Source organism: Grampus griseus (genome assembly GCF_964374135.1).
Source record: "Grampus griseus genome assembly, chromosome: 1".
Classification (NCBI taxonomy): Eukaryota; Metazoa; Chordata; class Mammalia; order Artiodactyla; family Delphinidae; genus Grampus; species Grampus griseus.
The window spans coordinates 51,638,778-51,661,777 of record NC_139017.1 but is presented as its reverse complement, the minus strand read 5'-3'; positions in this window follow the sequence as shown (position 1 = coordinate 51,661,777).

Genomic DNA, 23,000 nt, shown 5'->3' with positions numbered 1-23,000 from the left:
CTGATCAGGGATCGAACCCGTATACCTCACATTGGAAGGCAAAGTCTTAAAGACTGGACTGCCAGGGAAGTCCCTGTCTTATTTTTTAAGTCATCAGATACACTAAAAAAATAATAATAATAGGGAGGAAGATGAAGATGGCAGAGTAGGAGGATGTGGAACTCACCTCCCCCAGCAAACACATCAAAAATATTGGGTTGGCCAAAATGTTTGTCTGGGTTTTTCCTAAGATGTTACAGAAAAACCCAAACAAACTTCTTGGCCAGCACAATACCTCTACATATGGAACCATTCTCATGGAAAACTAACTGGGAACTGGCAGAAGAATTCCTATACAACCAAAGCCGCAAGAAAGATCTCTATGTAACTGGGTAGGATGGAAAGAGGGCATTGGGTTGGGACCTGCGCCCTTGGGAGAGGTCTGAAAGGAAGAGAAGGTCCGCATGGGTGGACCCTCACCCTGGGGAGCAAGCAGGTTGAGCCACAATCTGGGCATCCCAGTCCTGGAGTCCTGCGTGGAGGAGACAAGCCACCTTGGCTTCTAGGAGAACCACTGGGGGAACTCCCCGGCAGTCCAGTGGTTAGGACTGCACGCTTTCACTGCCAAGGGGCTGCGTTCGATCCCTGGTCGGGGAACTAAGACCCCACAAGCCGTGTGGTATGGCCAAACAAATGAAAAAACAAAAAATGGTGAACCACTTGGACAGACAGAAGGGCTGAAGAACTTAGACTCTACTCACGAGGAGTGCACGTGGGCTGGTTTGCCGACAATCAGGATGGAGAGAGCCTTGCGCTGGCAGCGCCCCACCCCAATTCCTGAAGCCACAGCACCTCAGCTACTCTACACCACAGTCTTGCACTGGATCTGGGACTAACACAACAGGGGGAGGGACACAACCTTGGGCTGCCTCTGAGCATAATCATGGACACCTGTACAGGTGGCATACACGTCCTCTGTGAGTGCACGGGCCTCACTTCCTTCAGCAATTACCTCCTTTGGGGCAGGGCACACACTCAAGGGCAACAGAGCCTGATTCAGGCTGACCCTTAGGGCTTCTACATCAACAACTGGAGAGCAGGCCTACCCCTGACAGGACAGCGAAGCTACAGAGCAGAGAGGAAGTCCCACCTCACACCCTGCACAGGCTTTAGATCCCCCCAACACCAACCATACCCACTATCAAGGGCGCAACAGCCAGCACACCCTGAAGAAAGAGGGGGTTGCAGCCATTCTGAAACCAGCCCTTGCACCAGAGATATTGGACACAAACAGTCTACACAGGGACACTGCCACATAAAAACACCCCTTGAAGACCACAGTGGGGTAACTGTTTCTCCTAAATTATACAGACAAAGTTAAGTAAAATGAAAAGGCAAAGGAAACCATCAGTAAAACAAAAAGGCAACCTATGGAATGGGAGTAAATATTTGCAAACGATGTGACAAATAAAGGGCTAATATCCAAAATATACAAACAGCTTATGCACCTCAATATCGAAAAAACAAACAACCCAATCAAAAACTGGGGAGAAGACCTAAATAGACATTTTTCCAAAGAAGACATACAGATGGCCAACAGACACGTGAAAAGATGCTCAACATCGCTAAGTATTAGAGAAATGCAACTCAAAACTACAATGAGGTATCCCCCCACACCGGTCAGAATGGCCATCATGAAAAAGTCTGTACACAATAAATGCTGGAGTGGGTGTGGAGAAAACAGAAACTTCCTGCACTGTTGGTGGGAATGTAAATTGGTGCAGCCACTATAGAAAATAATATGGAGTTCCCTTAAAAAACCAAAAATGGAGATACCATATGATCCAGCAATCCCACTTCTAGGTACATATCTGGAAAAAATGAAAACTCTAATTTGAAAAGACACATGCACCCCAATAGTCATAGCAGCACTATTTACAATAGCCAAGAAACAACCCAAGTGGCCATCAACAGTCGATTAAGATGGCTTAAGATGAGGTTTATATATACACATATATATATATATATGCAATGGAATATTATTCAGCCATGAGAAAGAATATTGCCATTTGCAACAACATGGATGGACCTAGAGATTATTATACTTTGTGAAATAAGTCAGAGAAGGCAGATACTGTATGAGATCACTTATACGAGGAATCTAAAAAATACAAATGAATGTATACGCAAAACGGAAACAGACTCACAGACATAGAAAGCAAATTTATGATTGCCAAAAGTGGGAGCAACAAATTAGGAATATGGGACTCACAAATACAAACTGCTACACATAAATAGATAAGGAACAAGGATTTACTGTATAGCATAGGGAAATATATGCAATAGCTTGTAATAATCTGTAATGGAATATAATCCACAAAAAAAAATAACCTGAATCACTATGCTGTACACCTGAAACTAACGAAATATTGTAAATCAACTACACTTCAATAAAAACAAAATAATAATAATTGTCGTCACTTATCGAAGACCAGGCATTTCATATGCTGCAGTGCTTTAGAAGCACATCCAGAAAATTTTGACACTCCTTCTAAAGGAGGAGGGGTCTAATCCCTCTCCCGTTCGTTGATTTGGGTTGGCAGTTGTTACTCGCTTCTAGTAGAAGTGATGTTGTATGACTTTCGAGGCCAGACTAGTAAAGGTGATACAGTTGCACCTATTTCTCTCTCAGGACATATGCCTTTAGAGCCCTGTTCTGCCCTGTAAGAAATCTAGTGACCCTGCAGGGGCTGTGCAGGAAGGCCAGGTGGGTAGGTCCCCTGGGCGGGTAGGGGGATATCCCGGGGGAACCCCAGCTGCTCCAGCCCCTGCCGTTTGTCTTCCCAGCCCAGGCACCAGACGTGAATGAGGAAGTCTTCAAAATGATCCCAGCTCTAGCCACCGACTGACTGCAACCTTGAGGGAGACCCCCAGTGAGAATAGCCCAGCTTAGTCGCTTTCAAATTCCTGACCTGCAAAAAGCACTAGAGCTAATAAACAGATATTGCTGTTTTGAGCCAGTAAATTTCGAGCTGATTTGTCATGCATCGATACATGATAAACATGGTATCAACTAATAACACTGGGTGATAGGTACTGGAATCTCAGTTTTACAAACAAGGAAACTAAGGTTTAGAGAACTTAAGAAACACATGTAAAGACACCACTTGGAACATGCAGAGCAGGGACACAAACGTATGTCCACGTGAGTCTAGAGTCCATGCTTGATCCACTGCACCGGGACTGCTTCATTTGACTGATCCTGGAGGAGGTTGAAAATAATGGGCAAAAATGCCTTTTCCTTATCTGCCCTACAAGCTTCTCAATATTCCAGGATAAAACACATGATCATATTGTGTTTGGAAGATCACCACCTGCTCCACACTCTCTTGGCTCATCGAAAGTAACTGGCAAAGTGAGTTTCCCAGAAGTAAACTCTCTCATTGTCAGGCATTGATCTCAGGTAAGCTTCAGAGCAGGGTTGCTAGCAGTAGTCTGCTGACCCAGAGGGCCCAGGGTGCCCCGGGGAGGCTTGTGGACAGTTAGAAAGCCTGAGTTCAGGGCAGGCAAGGAAGAGCCAGATGGTGTGTGGTGGAGGAAGACAGTACAAACAAGGCGAGGAGTGGGAGAACAGCTGAGAAGGAAATGAGAAGTGATACACTGTGACAGAAATTCCAAAGAGAAAAGAGAAAAATGTTCACGGAGAGAACTGATGAGTGTTCCCTAGAGACAAACAACAAGGGCTCCTGCAGCTGCCGAAGGGACGTGATTGGCTTGATATGAGCCCCACGAGGATGTACATGCCACAGACTGCTTTAGAATCACCACCCTGACCCTTGCACCTCTAAGATGCTGCATCTCTAAGAAACAAATGTTTCTGAGAAGACAGGGTCTATTCATTCAGGTTTGAATGTCTATAAAGCACCTTTTGCACATCAGGGACCCTTTGACAATGGAACGTATATAATATAAATAAAAACATGTTTTCTGCCCTGGTGGAGCTTGAGGTCTGGAGGGGAATACTACTTTTTTGAGACCTGTTGTGTGCCCGTCCCTATACTGGATGACTTTCTTGTTATCTCATATAATCTTGACACCAATCCTATAAAAATAGGCATATTACCCTTACAAGAAAATGAGTGTAGAAAAATTAAACAACATGCTTAAAGTTATATACAACAAGCAAGTGCTTGGTATTTTAATCCAGGTTAGTTGAATTCTAAAGCCCATGGTTACTGTACTATAGACACTGCCTGCATCTCAGACCTGTGGGTTCATATTACCATTCTGTGTAATAGGAACTTTCAGACGGCAGAGGAGGAATAGGTTAGTTCTGCCTCAGAAGAGACCCAGGGAGGCGGTGCAGGGGTTTCACAGAAGTTATTAGATCTGGGCTGTGAAGCATGAGGAGGAGTTAAGTATTTAGAGAAGGGCATTGTAGGCAGAGGGAACAGTGTGCCAGGGAGGGAATGGAGGGAGACAGACCTGCAAAGACCAGCCGGGGCCAGGTTGTGAGGGACTCTGTTTCTTGTTAAAGGAATATGGACTTAGTCTGCAGGCAATGGGAAGCACGGAGGTTTTGAAGCAGAAAAGTTCCTTGATCAGATCTGCCTTCTAGAAAGGTCAGTCCCATAGCCTGTAGAATACTGTTAGGAACACAGAGTGCCTCTGAATTTTTACTTGGGTATTGCACTGATCCCTGAACTTCAAAATTCTCACAATGAAGTGCACGGTTCTCTTTCTCTTGCTTGCAAACCCTCACCTCCTCCTGGGGCCCCAACTTAGTGAACAGATCATATCATTCCTCTGCTCAAAACCCTGCCTTAGCCATCATCAAAAGTCTGTAAACAGTAAATACTGGAGAAGGTGTGGAGAAAAGGGAACCCTCCTACACTGTTGGTGGGAATGTAAATTGGTACAAGTCACTATGGAGAACAGTATGGAGGTTCTTTAAAAAACTACAAATAGAATTACCATATGATCCAGCAATTCCACTCCTGAGCATATATCTGGAGAAAACTACAATTCGAAAAGATACATGCACCGGAATGTTCGTGGCAGCACTATTTACAATAGCCAAGACATGGAAGCAACCTAAATGTCCACGATTGGATAAAGAAGAAGTGGTATATTTATACAATGGACTATTACTCAGCCATAAAAAAGAATGAAATAATGCCATTTGCAGCACATGGATGGACCTAGAAATTATCATACTAAGTGAAGTAAGCCAGACAAAGACACATACCATATGATATCACTTATATGTACAATCTAAAATAAAAAGATACAAATGAACTTATATACAAAACAGAAATAGACCCACAAAAGGGGAAAGGAGGGGTGGGCGGATAAATTAGGAGTTTGGGATTAACATATACACACTACTATATATAAAAGAGGTAACCAACAAGGATCAGTGCAGGGAACTATACTCAATATTTTATAATATTTTATTATAATATTATAATATATTTTATTAAAATATTTTTAAATAATATTTTATAAAAATATAATATTTTATAATAACATAATGGAAAAGAATCTAGAAAATTATATATATATATATATATATATATATATATGCTGTACACCTGAAACTAACACAACACTGTAAATCAACTATATTTCAATTAAAAGAGAAAAAGAACCTTGACACAGTTTTCACTGAGAGCAAAACCCAAAATCCTTAGGATGGCCAATCCAGCAGGGCCACACGGAAACTGACCCATTCACGCTCTGAGGTTTTGCCCATCACTCTTCCGTTTGCTCACACTGCTCCAACAGCACTGGGCTCCATGCTGTCCTTCACCACTGCAGGCGCACTCCCATCTCCCATCACAGGGGCTGTGCCCTAGCCTTCCCCTCTGTCTGCAGTGCCCCTCTCACAGTGCTCACATCTTGCAAGTCTTTGCTCAAGTCTTCCCTTGTCAATGGGGCCCATCCTCAACACCATGTTTAATACTACAGCCCTCCCTTTCCTTTCCTTTCCCCTGCAGTCCTGGACCTCTTTGCCCAACTCTGCTTTTTTCTCCATTGCATCTATCACCTCTGACTTGCAATATAATTCGCTGGTTATTGTGTTTCTATTCATTTTCCATCTCTCCTCTCACTAGAATGTAAGCTCATGAGAACATGGATCTATTTGTTGTGTCTGTACACTGATGCAGGCATTATCCTTGATTTTTCCCATTTTCTTTCTCCCTCTATCCAATCCATCAGCATATCTATGGATTTTGTTCTCAAGAGCCTGGAACAGTGCCTGCTTTTTGACCATCTTGCTTACAGTTTTGTTAGCAATTTTTATCTGACTCAATCACAAAATGGTACCCAATTATGAAGCAGAAAGCTGCCCTTGGGACCAGTGGTTAAATGAAAAGGAGAAACTGCTCCAGTGGGGTTCAGCTCTCAACCCTGGCCTGAGAGGCACAGGAGTTCACGATCATACAATAGCAGTTCAACAGGAGCTCCCTTCTTCCCACCGTCGTCTCCACCCATCCTCTGCCTTTCCTTCCCACAGTGTATGCATCATCCTCATTCTTATCAAGGGCCAACCCCTCCTTGCTGCTCTGGGTCCTCAGGCAATGACCCCTATAAACACTCTTTTTCTGTCTTCTGTGTGGAGTGTCTCCCTCTCACAGGGTTGCGGCCATCAGAATGCAAACTCTATTTTCCATCTTAAATGCATATGTCGTATACTACCCATATACTTTTTCTAAATGTTTTTTTTATTGTGGTAAAAGTCACAGAATGTAAAACATACTATTTTAACCATAGTTAACTGTACAGTTCAGTGGCATTAAGTACCTTCACATTGTTGTGCAACTCTCACCATCGTCCATCTTCCGAATTTTTCACCTTCCTAAACAGAAACTCTGTCTCCATTAAGCACTAACTCCCCATTCCCCCTCCCAACCCCTGGCCCCTGGCATCTACCAATGTACTTTCTGACTCTATGAATTTGACTATTCCAGGTACCTCATAAAAGTGGAATCAAACAGTATTTGTCTGCACCAAATGTATATTGGAATGCATTTTTAAGGTTAACATGTCCTGCAAGCAGGTTGTACCTTCTTTCCCCCCCCCCCCCCCCGTGTTATACAGTAGGCCCTCAGCAGCCTTCTACTTCATACATAATAGTGTACATACATCAGTCCCAATCTCCCAGTCCATCCCACCACTCCCCCCCCCGCCCTTAGTGTACATACATTTGTTCTCTATGTCTGTGTCTCTATTTCTGCTTTGCAAATAGGTTCATCTGTACCATTTTTCTAAATTCCACATATATGTGTTAACATACGATATTTGTTTTTCTCTTTCTGACTTACTTCACTCTGTATGACAATCTCTAGGTCCATCCATGTCTCTGCAAATGGCACAACGTCATTCCTTTTTATGGCTGAGTAATATTCCATTGCAGATGTGTACCACATCTTCTTTTCCATTCCTCTGCTGATGGACATTTACGTTGCTTACATGTCCTGGCTATTGTAAATAATGCTGCAATGAACACTGGGGTACATGTATCTTTTGGAATTATGGTTTTCTCTGGGTATATGCCCAAGAGTGGGATTGCTGGGTCATAATGGGCAGAAGGCCTAAATAGACTTTCCTCCAAAGAAGACATACAGATGGCCAAGAGGCACATGAAAAGATGCTCAACATCATTAATTATTAGAGAAATACAATCAAAACTACAGAGAGATACCACCTCACACTGGTCAGAATGGCCATCATCAAAAAAATCTACAAACAATAAATGCTGGAGAGGGTGTGGAGAAAAGAGAACCTTCCTACACTGTTGATGGGAATGTAAATTGATACAGCCACTATGGAGAACAGTATGGAGGTTCCTTAAAAAACTAAAAATAGAACTACCATATATTACCCATATACTTTTGGGTAAGATACCAGGAAAAAAAAAAAAAACTGACTTTAATTCATGTGTCCATTTCCTCACCTCGTGTCTCCTTAGCCAACTCCAATAAAGCTTTGTCCTCCCCACTGCACTGGAACTGCCCTTGTCAAAGTCACCAGTACCCTGCATCTTGCCAAATGCAATGATCACTATTCTATCCTTATTCTACCTTTTGGCAGCTTCCTACACATTTGTCCCTCTTTCTTGATAAGCTTTCTTCCTTTGCTTTCTGTAAATTTATTGACTGAGTTTTCTCCTTAAACACTGGCCATTCTTTTTCATTGCATTTTTGGGATCCACTCCCCGCTCCTTCCATCAGACCTCTAAATATTAACCTCCCCTCCCCTCTTTCCCCTCTGCTCTCTCACCTTTACCCTTTGGTTCCCCTCTTTCCACCCTCCCCACCTCTTCTCTTATCAACACCTTCTCCTTAGTAATCTTATCTAATTTGGGTCTTCAGATACCATCTATGTGCCATTAACTGCCTGACCATGCCATTGATCTCCAGAGCAGTTTATCCAGCTGCCTTTCTGACCTATCTACCAGGTTGTTTAATAAGCATTCCAAACTTTTCTTAGGCACCTTAACTTTTCCACTTAAACTCTTTTTCCCGCCATTTTTCCTCCATATCAGCGAATGGACTCTACCACCCCCAGGATGACTAAGCCCCAAACCTTGAGAATCAAGGCATATTTTTGATTCATCTCATTTCCTCTCTCCCTATAGTCAATCCATCAGCAAGCTGAGTTGATTCTACCTCCAAGATGTAACCTGAATCTGTCTGCTTCTCTCCATCTTCACTGCTGCCAGCCTGACCCAACTTTCACCATCTCTGCTAGATCACTCCAATAAAGGTTGAAACTCCAATAAGGGTTGATCTCTACTTTCTCTTTTGCCCCATCAGGAATCTAGTCTCTACTAAGCTGCTAAAGTATCATCTACAAATTTAAATCAGATCCCACCACTCACTGCTTAAAAATACATGAATGGCTTCCAATAGTGCTATGAATAAAATATAGACCCATTGGCACGGCCTACAAAGCCACATGAACTGTCCCTGCCTCTCCCTGAGCTCACGTCACTCACATGCCCCTGAACTCTGTGCTCCAGTAATCTGGCCTTCTTTCTTTTCCTTAAACAGGAACAGGTTTATTCCAGCCTTAAGGCCTTTGAGTTCGCTGTTCCCTCTTCCTGAAATTGCCGAATCCTTTTCAGAGTTCAGACTTCAGCCTGTCTTTACCTCCTTTGGGGAAATTTCCCCCAACACTGTAACCAAAGTAGCACAACAACAGATCCCCAACCCCTGGAACTCTGTTTTTTATCCTGTTTTATTTTCTTTATAGCACTTATTGCTTTCTGAATTTGTCTTCTGTGTTTATTTATTTACTGTTTCTTTCAAAGAGTAGAATAGAAGTTTTGTGAAAGCAGGGATTTTGTCTGCCTTGGTCACTGCTATGTTCTCAGTTCCTAAAACAGTGCCTGGCACTTATTAGAGTCTCAGTGGTTTATGTGTTGAATGAATGAATGAAGGAAAACAGAGATAGAAGAATACATAGCTGCTTATACGGATGGTGAAAAATTCACAGCTGCTTTGAAGGATGGTGAAAAGACCTTTCTTTCCCCACAAATCTTTCCATCTTGCCTCCTGCTAATACCTGAAGTTCCATTTTTAAAGAATAACAACTGACTTTTATTTCTGGTTATGACTTAGCTATACAGGACTCTCATGCCGAAAACATACATAAAACCTGAGTAAAATTTATAAAGCAATTTTTCTCTCTCCTCTTTGGTATTCTTTGTGTATCCAGAAGCTGAGGATTCATGCTTTTCACCAATTCTAGGAAAATCCTTGGTCGTTATCCATTAGATACTGTCTTCCCCATTCTCTCTGTCCTCTATCTTGTCGGACACATGTCGAAACTTCATATCCTAGTATTACGTTGTTTTCCTTCTCTTTCATTTTTTTTTATTTTTGGCTGTGTTGGGTCTTCATTTCTCTGTGAGGGCTTTCTCTAGTTGCGGCAAGCAGGGGCCACTCTTCATCGCGGTGTGCGGGCCTCTCACTATCGCGGCCTCTCTTGTTGCGGAGCACAGGCTCCAGACGCGCAGGCTCAGTAGTTGTGGCTCACGGGCCTAGTTGCTCCGCGGCATGTGGGATCTTCCCAGACCAGGGCTCGAACCCGTGTCTCCTGTATTGGCAGGCAGGTTCTCAACCACTGCACCACCAGGGAAGCCCTCTCTTTCATATTTTTAAGCTCTTTCTCTGTGCTGAATTCTGGATTTTGTCTTCAGCTCTATCTTGGTTGACTAATTCTTTCTGCGGGTGTGTTTAATCTGCTCTTTATTTTAGCTTTAAATTTAATCATACCATTTTTCCCTTCTAGGAGTTAAATTTTTCTGAAATTGCTTGTTTCTTGATAGTTACTTTTTCACGCTTTAAATGTTATCATTAATTTATTAATAATTTACAAACATTTTTATAATTTAACCAATAATTGCATTATCTCAATTCTTCGGAATCAGATTGAGCTCTTTTGTTTTTGCTGACTCTGACTCATGGTGGCTTAGTCACTCATGCTCTTTATGTGTTCACTTTTGAGCTCATGTTCAACTTGGCTTTATCTGTGGGATTCTGTGGAAGCTGTGTTGAGTATCTATCCCTCCAGGTATGATTTATTTTGGCATTTGCTAAAAGTTTGATTTTGTTAATAACCTAGGATCATTTTATATTCCTTTCTTATCTTGGGTTTCTGAGACTATACAGATAGCGTAAACATGAACCCCTAATTCACATGAGGGCAGGTTGGGGTTATGAACTCTCAGAGGAGACTTTTTTCCAAAGAGTCCCGGACAATATGTCAAGTATTGTTTTATGCCCCCTTTGTCGGTGGGCAGATATTTTTCTTGTTCCCCTTCATTGAGGATATTTCAATGTTCTTGGCTTTATGCAGGGGTCTTGGATTCAGCCCTCTACCTTGTGCGTTTCAAGGAATTGTCTCCTGTTCTCATGTTTTTCCATGGGTAAAGAGAATGAAAGTTATCCTCAGGATACTCTTTTCTTCAGTACTCTCTGGGGAGTTCCCTTCTTTCCATGGAAGGTCAGCTATACATCTCAGAGCCTTGCCATATGTGATCCAGCAATTTTAAGTGCTTTTTGTTGGGAAGATTTGTATAGTATATAGCCTACCATATTTTCAGAGATAGAAGTCATACATTTTCTGTAACCCATGTATTAGTTAATTCTTCATGTCTTTATATACTGTCTACCAATTATTGATAATAATCTTATCTCTTTAGATAATTTTTTTTTTTTTTTTTTTTTGCGGTACACGGGCCTCTCACTGTTGTGGCCTCTCCCGTTGCAGAGCACAGGCTCCGGACGCACAGGCTCAGCAGCCATGGCTCACGGGCTCAGCCGCTCTGCGGCATGTGGGTTCTTCCCGGACCGGGGCACGAACCCGTGTCCCCTGCATCGGCAGGCGGACTCTCAACCACTGCGCCACCAGGGAAGCCCCTCTTTAGATAATTTTAAAGCTCAAATCCTTTTCATACTTATTCTCCCATACAAATCATTGCTTTCTTTTTCTAAATATGAAAACTGGGCTCAGAGTTAAGTGAGTTGTCTAATAATAACTATCATTTTTTTGACATCTACTCTGTGTCAGGCACTATAAATATATTATGGAAAATGCTTACAGCAGACCCATGAAGTGGTTATCGTTTTCTGTGGTTCAGAAAGCTAAGTGTCAAATGTGTATGCAACTGGACTAAGGTCCCATAGCTCATCATACTCAGGCCTGCCTGATTCCAGAGCCTGTTCTCTTTCTAGTGCTGTCTCTGTTTATTCCATTTCCCCAGGCTGCTCTCCTAGATGTGGGCTTAATGAGGGCATTTATGCATTTTAGTGAGAATATTTACTTAGCAAGTTCTTTACTAATAAATGTGTTTAGTAGTAACAATGGTTCATTGGTTTGTTGCAAGTGTGCACTATGTACCTTTTCAATCTCAGTTACATCTTGGAGATAAGCTCTTTTGGAGTCTTAAATGACTCAAATGAACCCAGATACTACCAATTATTGTTGTGACCTTTTCACGGTGTAGATATCTCGTCTAAAGGTTACTAGCTGGTACCTCAAGCTGTGGTTTTTAATCCTTTTCTTTTTGAGCCATGAACTTATTTTTCAAATGATGTTTTACACAGAATCCTAATACAAATCAGAGAATTAGTGGCCCTTCCTGAGGAGTACATAAAGACCTGCCATCACAGTTCACTTCTTGAAAAATTAGTCACCTTGTAAAAAAACATGTATAAACAAGTACAAACAAATAAAAATCATCAGCTATGACAAATAAATTCAACTATCTGTGAATACAGCTCTTGATTCTTAGTTTTCAGTTTCCATTATTTTTGTCCATATAATTATGGGAGCCTGTGCTCTTGAAAAACCACGTCTCTAAGAAAAATGAAATTGTTTGTACATTGAACCTGATATGCTGTACCAGCTCTCTTCAATTCAGTCCAACATTCTTAATTTGTCAGTTTCAATGAAACAACATAGTGTCCATCAGCCAAAATCAAAGGAAGGGAATGTGAGACTTCAAAAGAAATCTCTCTTCCCAGTAGCCACTTTGTATTTTCTCCAGGAATGCATTTTTTTCTCTGCCAATCTGGGTACTTCCATGTAAAAGGTCTAGGAGGGCCTGCCTCAGGTTGGAGGTTTGAACTCTAAAACCAGGGGTCTTTCCACTGTACAACAGCCTTCCCTGGTCCTCCCTCTTTTTCTCAGCCTGGCCAAAATAATTCCATTTTTTATTTGAAACAAAAATCAAGTCTCATTTTCCTTCAGAAGCAACCCTTGGTTGTCTCTGTTCATAAAGATTTTTCTGTCCTTTGAACTTAGAGCTGATATAGGATTACAATTCCACTCAAAATATATATCTTGTATACCTTTTCTATCTATCTACCCCATTCCTTTAAAGGCTATATGGTACCTTATTATTTGTATAGTATACTTTGTTTAGTTCCATACTGAAAGACTTTTATTTTGTTATCACATTTTGGTATTACAAACAATTTTGTAATGATTTCATGGTACTTTCATCTTGGCATATTTGTTCCAATAGATATGTAAAATAAATTCTTACTATCAAAGCGGTTGGGTTAAAAGGTATAGACAACATATGTTTTTGATAGTTATTAGCAATTGTATGAGAATGACTGTGCACACCCTCACCATCACTTGGTGTCATAAAAATTTAGATAGAATAATTTGGTTTACCTATGTTAGGTTAGGTACATACACAGCTAGTGAGGCACTTAACAAATATATGTGCACCCTTCTCTTTTTTCTCTAGAGAAAGAGTTTTTTAGGTGTTGTGGCTTTGAACAAATTTCATCTAAGTCTCAGTTTTCTTATCTGAGAAATGGGGTTAACAAAACCTTAAGAATACATATAAAGTTGTTGTCAGGATGAAATCATACAAAGCAAATAAAGTACTTGACCCAATATTTGACAATGCTCACTACATGGCAGGAACTTTCTCTTTGTGTTTTCTGTACTGGGTACAAATGACACTCAGTGAAAACAAGGGGAGGAAAATTCCTTCATCATCATCATACCCAACATCTGCTAAATACTGACCACACGTGCTACCACTGTACTTCTTTACTTAAATTTTTATCCTATTTTACACCAACTTAAAGGTACAAGTTAATTAGGTGTGGATCAGAGATCTAAACCTACGCAGTCTGAATGTAGAAAGTGTTCCACCTTTTGGAAATCAGATGCTGTATGCAACAGGTTGCTCACCTCTTGTTTCTCTCAGGCCGATGTGCTGTCCCTGGAGCTGCCATCTTGCTAAAGCCAGTCGGCTTCCTCGGCTGGCTTTACCATTCCTGCCTGGACGTGACAGCACGTTTATAAGGGTCACCTGTTGTGGTTCAACAAAAACACTGTAGTTAAAGAGGACAGACAGAGAAAACAATAAGCATGTTTATTTCAACAAAGTAAAAAAAAAAAAAAAATCACAATTTATTTATCCAAAGACTGGTTTGATTTCTATTGAATACTATATAAAGCCCTACATCTAAAGATAAGCCCAGGTGGATCTCCAACAGCTAAAATGTTACACTAGGACTTTATCAGTGTGCGTTTAATAAGTCATGGGTTGTGTGTTTTCAGGTGAGTATTTAAAATGGCATTTTGAAATAAGTGTAAGTATTCATTGTTTGCTTCGCTTTTTATAATTTCTTTGCTCAGCGGCCACGGCTCACGGGCCAGCCGCTCCGCGGCATGTGGGATCCTCCCGGACCGGGGCACGAACCCGTGTTCCCTGCGTCGGCAGGCGGACTCCCAACCACTGCGCCACCAGGGAAGCCCACTTTTTATAATTTCTGTGTTGATATCATCAGTGAAGGATTGTAATAAGAACTGGGCACCTTAATTTTGAAAGAGAAAACATCCCCTACAGCCCAACGGATATAGGTAATTTTGTTTTACATAAAGGTAGGCTGATAGACAATGGTGATCTTCTCATTATACAAATGAACATTGAGGCCAGGAGTGTCAGAAACTTGAACTTTTGCTGTGCTATTAGGACAAACAGGGGTAGGTCTGTGGGGTGCAGCCTTGGGCTTTCAAAAGGGGTCCTGCTTTGTGCATTAAAAAAGTGTGTAACAATCACATAGAGAAAAAAATCTGGAAGGTTATACAGCACAATGTTAACTCCATGTGGTGGGATCAGAGAATATTTTTACATTTTCAAAGTATCTTTCTAAATAGCCTGAAATTTTAAAAAATGAAAATCTTTTATAATCAGGAAAATGAAGAAGCCATTAATGAATAAAGAAACAAATCTGACGGAAAGCAAAGAAAGCTCTGCCTTTCCTGGTTCCTCTGAAACTTGGGAATCTAGGCTGGGCTCCCTACTCTCCTGTCCGTCCTTCCAGATCTCATCCAGATTAGTGGGCATACTTGGGCTCTTCCCCTCACTCTGGCTCAGATGTGGTGTCTTGTTTTTCTGTTTCATTCTGTGAACTGAGGGGGGTCTTGGAGTTATCATTCAAATGAAGTTCTAGTCAGTTGTCCTCTGCTATCTGACCTTAGTCTCTCTCTCCAGTACTCCACACAATATCTCAGATGAATAACTTTTCACCCTGCTGCGTGGAATTGTGGAGAAGGAAGCTTTCAGAATTGGATAGCTGGGCATTCAGGTTATCTAACCAGCCTGAGTTTCAGTTTCCTTATCTGTAGAGTACAGATAATAATCCTACCCTCTTTTTGTTTGCTTTAAGTACTAGAGATGATATAAAAATAGTGTTCACCAAAGTACCTGTCACTCCCTCATTCAACAACAGCTATTTATTGTGTACCTATTTATGCCATGCACTCCTCTGGACACTGGTGATACACAGAATCTACATATTTTTTTAGATGAATATGTATTTTTCATTTCTTAATTTTAGTATAGAACATCCTCTATGACCTTTCAACTTACTAATTTTATAGATACAGAGCTATGCATATAAACTCTGCCCCCACCAACAGATGTTATCAGCAGTCCCCTGTGGCCATTATAGTTTTGCCATCAGTCATGGCTTAAGGTGCGTTTGCTGGGTTTTGCTTTTTTTGAAAGGCAAAGCAAAACACAAAGAGTGAGCTAAAAAACTGTAGTATCTAATACCACTTTGATATTATAGCCATTAAGTTTTATGAAAAAGATAGTTTCACTGTTCAGATATCAGAATCCTAACTTTATGAAAATGTCCATAGTTGTTGAGAGATTTATGTAAATGTCCACAGTTGTTGAAGACCTAGTCTCTTATAAATTTTATATGCAGTGAAAATAAAGATAAAATAAGAGCATCTTTTTAAGAGATCTGAAATGAAGAAGAGTTGGAACTGAAGCCATCAATATCTACAGTTCTCTGAAGAAATTTAAGCTTGTATAGCTAACAGTGTTGACAATTATTGAACACTTTTTAATGTGTCAGGTACTGTTCTAAGTGTAGGAATGAATTTAATTCTCACATCAAAGAGCTATTATTATCATTCCCCCCCACCCCACATCTTAAAAATGAGAAAACTGAGGCACAGAGAGTTTATGTAGCCAGGTTGCAGGTAATAAACGGCAGAGTTGGGATTTGAACCCAGGTAGGTGGGCTCTATTGTACTGATATATGCACATTGGTTACCATGTAGCTTCACTGTAGACTTATGTACAAATGGACTTATTAACAATTCTTTGAAATCTAATCTGCTCAGTGGTAGAGAAATTCCTGACTAGACACTTAACTACTAACTGCGGTTGTGGGGATGCCAGAGATGGAATTGTTGGGTCAGAATCTTTCATGGGAAACCCAATATTCTATTTTTTAAAGATCTCCCAATACTTGGAAAATCTGAGGAAGAAAAGAGAAGAATTCGCTTTCAGTGGGGAATCTATTTCATACCTCCATTTAAAAATTTTTTATCAAACACTGGCTGATGTTTAAATTGAACTGAAATGTTAAACTAAAAAGAGAAAAGACCCTTTAGGATGCCTAGAAGGGACTGGTAGTTACTGAACTCACTGGTAGTCTGGGACTGAGAAAGAAGTCAAAGGAGTGAGAAATAAAACATAAACTGAGTTACCATGAGTAGTCCCTTTCTCACTGGTGAGATAATCAAGGGCAGGTTCTGCCTATCTGACTCCAGGTTCTTTGCTTTTCTTCCATGACTTGAACCATGAGGAGGGAATTTTTCTAATACTGATAGTTTTTTCAATACTGAGTCTATTGGTGCCTTAATTCTGATGCTAGTAAACAGCTAAAGAGCTAACATAATTGTGACCAGCTGGTCAAAGTCTTGTGACTCTCAAGCAAAACCAACTCTAGTTTTGATGTCCCATCAGATTTGCAAGACTTCTGCAGAACTGGGTTTAGGCTCAATGCACAACTCAGGCTTAGAAGACTTACTGAATTGTGGTTAAATTAGTAAATCTAGTGACAGAAAGCATTTGACCTTGATGTTTGTATTTCTTTAGTTCATTCTCCAGGTTTGATCTCTGTGTTTATATTTTGGGAATAAGTTAAATAGCTCATTGCCTTAGGTAAAAATAGAGGAAATCTGAATAAAGCACAGACTTTAGTTAATAATAATGTATCAATATTGGTTAATAAGTTGTAACAAATGTACCACACTAATGTAAGATATTAGCATTACAGGAAACAGTATAGGCTATCTGGGGGGCTCTGCATTATCTTTCCAAATTTTCTGTAAATTACAAGTTATCATAAAATAAAAAGTTTACTTTTTAAAACAAACAAACAAAAAACTCATTGCCTTATCCTTTATATAAACATTGAGTTGTATTTTAAAAAACAGTGGAATTTTTATTAAAATTTTTGACTTCAGAGGTAATAATCACCAAGCTTAAGACGAATATACCTAGAGAGCATGACTTACTTAAAGAAACAACTCTTAACTATAATTAAGTACTTTCCCCCCAAATCCTTAATCTAATGATTCTAAATTATTTCTCTTTCTTTCTTTTTCTTCCTTCCTTCCTTCCTTCCTTCCTTCCTTTCTTTCTTTCATTCTTAATGTAAGCCATCCATTTTGGAAACTTCTGAGACTATGATAGTGTCAAATCCATCATGGCTCAAAGCAGTTCCATTACAAGCATTGGTGACCTTGCTGTATGCCGCACTGCATAATTATTCACCCTCTGCTCTTTTCCTCCTGTCACTGTGGAAGAGATGTTTCTTCTCTAGTTCCTGGGTATGGACCCTCTTTCTTCCCATACTTGCTGGGATGCTGCCTCATGCCTACTATCTTTTCTGGATTGTCCGTCTCTCCTTTTTTATTGATTTATTGCCCTGGTTTCACGCAGGCGTCTCTACTCTACTCTGAGCAACTTGGGAGAAGGGACGTGGATCACTTATTTCTGTATCTCCCAGCCTATCTAGCACACTGTAGGAGATCAAAATAAAATTATTTTTAACATTAAGATGTAATGATAAAGACAATAACCTTTTCTCTATTTTTCCTCTTATTCTGAGTTGATGAAGAAACAACAACGAACCTTAAGCAGAGCTTGGCTCCACGGTTCACTGAGTGTTCAAGTCCCTTCATGAGGATAGCTATGACTTAGTTTTAGCTCCTTTGCTACCACAGGATTGACTGTGTTGGTGTGGACATCAGGAGGGACGAGTAGACCAACCAGATCATTCCTTTCTGTCAATCTTGTGCCTAAATTTTTCCCTGAGGCAGAAGCAGAAAGAGAACTACCATCTCTGCATTGTCCATCCATATGTTGGCCACACAAGTCCCATGCTCTCTTACCAGTCAGATTTCTCTGTCAATTCACCTTTTCAGGTCCTCTACTGAGTGCTTACTGTACCACTGTGCTCCCTGCAACGTAGTTTTCCTTGGCGAGGAATCCTGTGAATATACCAGGCAAGCCAGGCAGTCTAGGACTGACCAAGAAGTCAAAGGAGTGAGAAATAAAATGTAAACTGAGTTACCATGAGTAATCTCTTTCTCATTGGTGAGATAATCAAGGGCAGGTGCTGCCTTTCCAGCTCCAGGTTCTTCGCTTTTCCCCTGCAGCTTGAGCTGTGAGGAGGGAATGTTTCTGATACGGGTAGCTCTGGAGTCTATTGGTATCTTTATTCTGATGACGGTAAACTGTTGTCAAGACCTTGGAGTGAAAGAATCTCAGCATATACCAGCCTCTGTTTCCTAGGACAGTTGGTATCTCTTCCACGACAAGCTATTTTAGTTAGGCTAACTGGAAAACAGATTTTCTAAAACTACTATTTAATGTATCACACATAAAATCACACATACGCCATGAGTTGTTAAAGCAAACTTGAAGGTAATCGCCTCTGACTAAAAGAAGCAAGAAGGAAAAAACGCAAACCTGATCCCTGAGTCTGGGAAGACAAAATGGGGATTGTAATATTTGGTTCACTTGAGAGAGAGAGAGGGAGGAGTACAATAATCTTATCTGTCTCTAACAGTCCTGTTCCTCAAGGTCATGCACATACAGAGATTTTTTTTTTTTTTTTAATTCAACAGAACTACGCAACACTCTTTCGGCTCCACAGTGTCCTGACTGAGGCCACCTCTCTAGGCTACTCTCCCCAGGCTTTTAAGTCACAGTGAGATTTGCCACAGGCATGAGATCAGGTCCACAGAACCTGAGCTGAGCAGTGACCCACAGGTGCGGGATTGCTGGGATTTGCACCAGATGATGCATGCAGGTGATAAACGAAGGAAAGGAAAATGTGTCCTGAGGGACACTGAAATCTGAGAATCGTTCTGCTCTAGTGACTCCCTAATTTGGTGGTTGATGGCAGTTATTCCTAGCAGCGCTAACCCCTTGTCTTGCATTTCCCTTGGCCAAACATCAAAAGAATGAAGAGAAATGCCAGAGAATGTCAACTTGAATTCCATTATCTTAGCACCCCTAATTTCATTTAATTAATTTATTTTTATATCAATATATTCTCTTCCGGAACTCATCTTTTAATCTACTGAACACACTAGTTAATGATGTAAAAAGAAGCAGAATCCCTTATTTGAATTTTCCTATTTAGTCAAGGATGAAGAAGATATTTTCACGTGGGTAGGAAAATTTTGGAAATTTGGGGGTGTCTGAATCTTTGGCTTTCTGGCTTCTGCTTAGTTGGTACCTTATTTAACATTTTTCTTTGTGACCTTGGGAAAGTTACCTCATCTTGCTGAGCCTTGCCAAAAATGGGTAGTAAAAAGCTTTGCTTCAGCCTGCAGAAAGGATGACCCAACATATCTGGGGGAGTGTTGATATGAATAATTAACATGGTACATACTACTCATTCTTTATAGTTGCGAATATTTTCTGTAACCCTTTCTAAAAAAATTCAAACCTACAGAAAATTTGCAAGAATAGTACAATGAATGCCCATTTACCCTTTATCTAGATTTACCAATTAACATTTTGCCACATTTGCTTTATCTCTTTCTTTCCACACGTATGCACATTCACACAAGTATATTTTTGGTAAGCCATTTGAGAGTTCTTTTCACAGAGAATTCAGTTACTATTATTCTAAATATCTTAACACGTTTTCTAAAAAAAGGACATCCTCCTACATGACAACCATAAAAGTATCACATTCAGGAAATCTCACAATTGAAAACATATTATCTACTATACAGACCAAATTCAAACATCCTCAATTGTCTCAATATTTAGAAAAGATACATCCACCCCTATGTTCATTGTACCATTATTTACAATACCCAAGATATAGAAGCAACCCAAGCACCCATCAACAGATGAGATAAACACACACACACACACACAATGGAATATTACTCAGCCATAAAAAAAGAATTAAATCTTGCCATTTGCAACAACATGGATGGACCTAGGGGGTATTATGCTAAATGAAATGTCAGACAGAGAAAGACAGATATTGTATGATTTCACTTATATGTGGAATCTAAAAAACAAATGAACAAACGAAACAAAACAGAAACAGAGTTCTAGATACAGAGAACAAACAGGTGGTTGCCAGAGGGGAGGGTGTGGGGCAGAGGGAAGAAAAAGGTGAGGGAGATTAAGAAGTACAAACTTCCAGATGCAAAATAAATGAGTCATGGGTATGAAATATACAGCGTGGGGAATATAGTTAATAACTATGTTATCTTTGTATGATGACATAGCATAGCTGGACTTACTGTGGTGATCATTTTGAAATGTACAGAAATACCAGATCACCATGTTGTGTAACAGGAACTAATAGTGTTGTAGGTGAGTTATACTTCAAAAACGAACAACAAACAGACAAACAAACTCATAGCAAAAGAGATTATATTTGCGGTTACCAGAGGTGAGGTGTGGAGTGAGGGGAAATTGGATGAAGGCAGTCAAAATGTACAAACGTCCAGTTATAAGATAAATAAGTACTCAGGATGTAATGTACAACATGATAAACATAATTAACACTGCTGTAAGTTATATATGAAAGTTGTTAAGAGTGTAAATCCTGAGTTCACAACACAAGCAATTTTTATTTCTTTAATTCTGTATCTATACGAGATGATGATCACCATGCTTATTGTGGTAATTGTTTCATGATATATGTAAGTCAAATCATTATGCTGTACACCTTAAACTTTTACAGTGCTGTATGTCAATTATACCTTAATAAAACTGGAAGAAAAAAAATTTGTTTTTCAATCCAGGATAGAATTAAGATCATTCATTCCATTAGTTGTCCAGTTTTTTTTTTTAAATCTAGATCAGTTTCTGAACCTTTAAAAAATTATCTTATCACCTTGATAATTCTGAAGAGCTCAAGCCAGTTGTTTTGTAAAATGTCCCTCAATTTGGATTTACCTGATTGTTTCCTCACGCTTAGATTCAGATTAAATTTGGGGGGTGGGGCAGGAGTACTGCATATGTAATATTGTATCCTTTTCAGTACATCATATCAGGAGGTGTAAGATGGCAGACAGTCCCATTATCGATGCTGTAAACTTTTATCACTTAGTTAAGTTGGTATCCACCACATTTCTCCATTTAGAGGTATTTTTTTTTCTGTTTTTAATAAATAAGCAACTTGTGGAGTGGTATTTTAAAATTGTTCACTGTTGGTGGATTCTCGTATGCTCATCTTTGTTATTGGAACCAATATTTCATTAATTATTTTATTCATAACAATACTGTTTTCTTCATCTTTAACTCCAATTGCAATTCTATATCTATCCTCACTAGTGGCACGGCTTCTAGCATGCTTGGTCATCTTCATTAGTCCTCTACTTGAGCTTAATAAGAAAGTCCTATAGTCTAACTTGGTGAAACTTCGCTCCAAAGAGGGTTTGACTTTGACTTCTGCCCATGGAAGCATCACTTCCAGCCCTCCTTGTGGCTTTTGACTTTGAATGGAAAGGTGGGCTCAGCTTCCCGACCTCACTCCTCTTCCAAGATTCACGACCCTCACTGCAGAGAAGTTCTTAGAACCTTGCCTCTTTCTCTGTTTAATAATATGGCTTAAAAGAGTCTTAAGGGTGTTGCCCCACAGCAGCCTCACAGGGAGCTGAAGGTCAAGAAAGACCTATCTCCAAGCATTTGTGGCTGTGGCTTTTTGCCTAGTGGAGTAAATTATAAATCGATACCTAAAAGTTCACAGAGTTTTAAAAAGAATTGTATTGGCTTAGATTGAAAGTGACAAACAGCGTGAAATGAAAGAACTTTGGACCCCTCAATCACTATAGACAAGGAGCTGGTTGAGAAAACTACTCAGCTGCTAACTCAGGCCAGTCTTATTGCAACGGAATGATGACTCAAAGGGCAGAACCAGGAGCCCCAAGGGAAGAGCTAAGAGCCACAGAAAAAGCAGCAGAGCTGAACCCACAACAAAAACTGGCCCCATGTGCCCAGCTGGCTTTCAGGATTGCTTACAGATCTGTGATTGCTGTGTGCCTCTTGTTTTCCCCCCTTTTGCACAATAGTGTCCACATTGGTTAGATTCCCCTCATTGTATATTGGCTGTGTAGGGGCCAAAGCTAATTCTCTGGTATTTAGATTGGAGAAGTGGAGCCTAAATTGCTGCATCTGGGGAATTCACGCACACATGGACCTGAATGAAATGACTTGAGCTGGTGTCATGATGAGCTGGGACTTGGTGGTCTTGGGGGAGGGGATCAGTATAGTTTGCAGGTGGGAGGATGTGAATGAAGTATTGTGCTCTGAGGATGTGCTGTCGTGACTGTATTTTCCAAAGATGACCACAACAGTATTTCCTGTCTTCCTACAACATGATCTTGCCATTTCTCTTGCTGGGGCGGGGCAGGGTCTACGTTCCCTTTTCTTGAATTTGGGCAGATTTATGACCATAGTGGAAGTGAGGCTAGATCATACATGGTGATATAGTGTCCTGCCTGGTTCCCTTGGGATCGCATTCTTAAAACCCAGGCACTTTGCACTGAAGTCCAAGCAGCCACGTGGACAGGACACGTATAGGTGTCCCAGCCAACAGCCAGTATCGACTACAAGACATGTGAGCAGTGAGCCTTCAGATGGTTCTGATTGTTCAAGTCTTCCCAGCTGAGTCCAGACATTGTTGTAC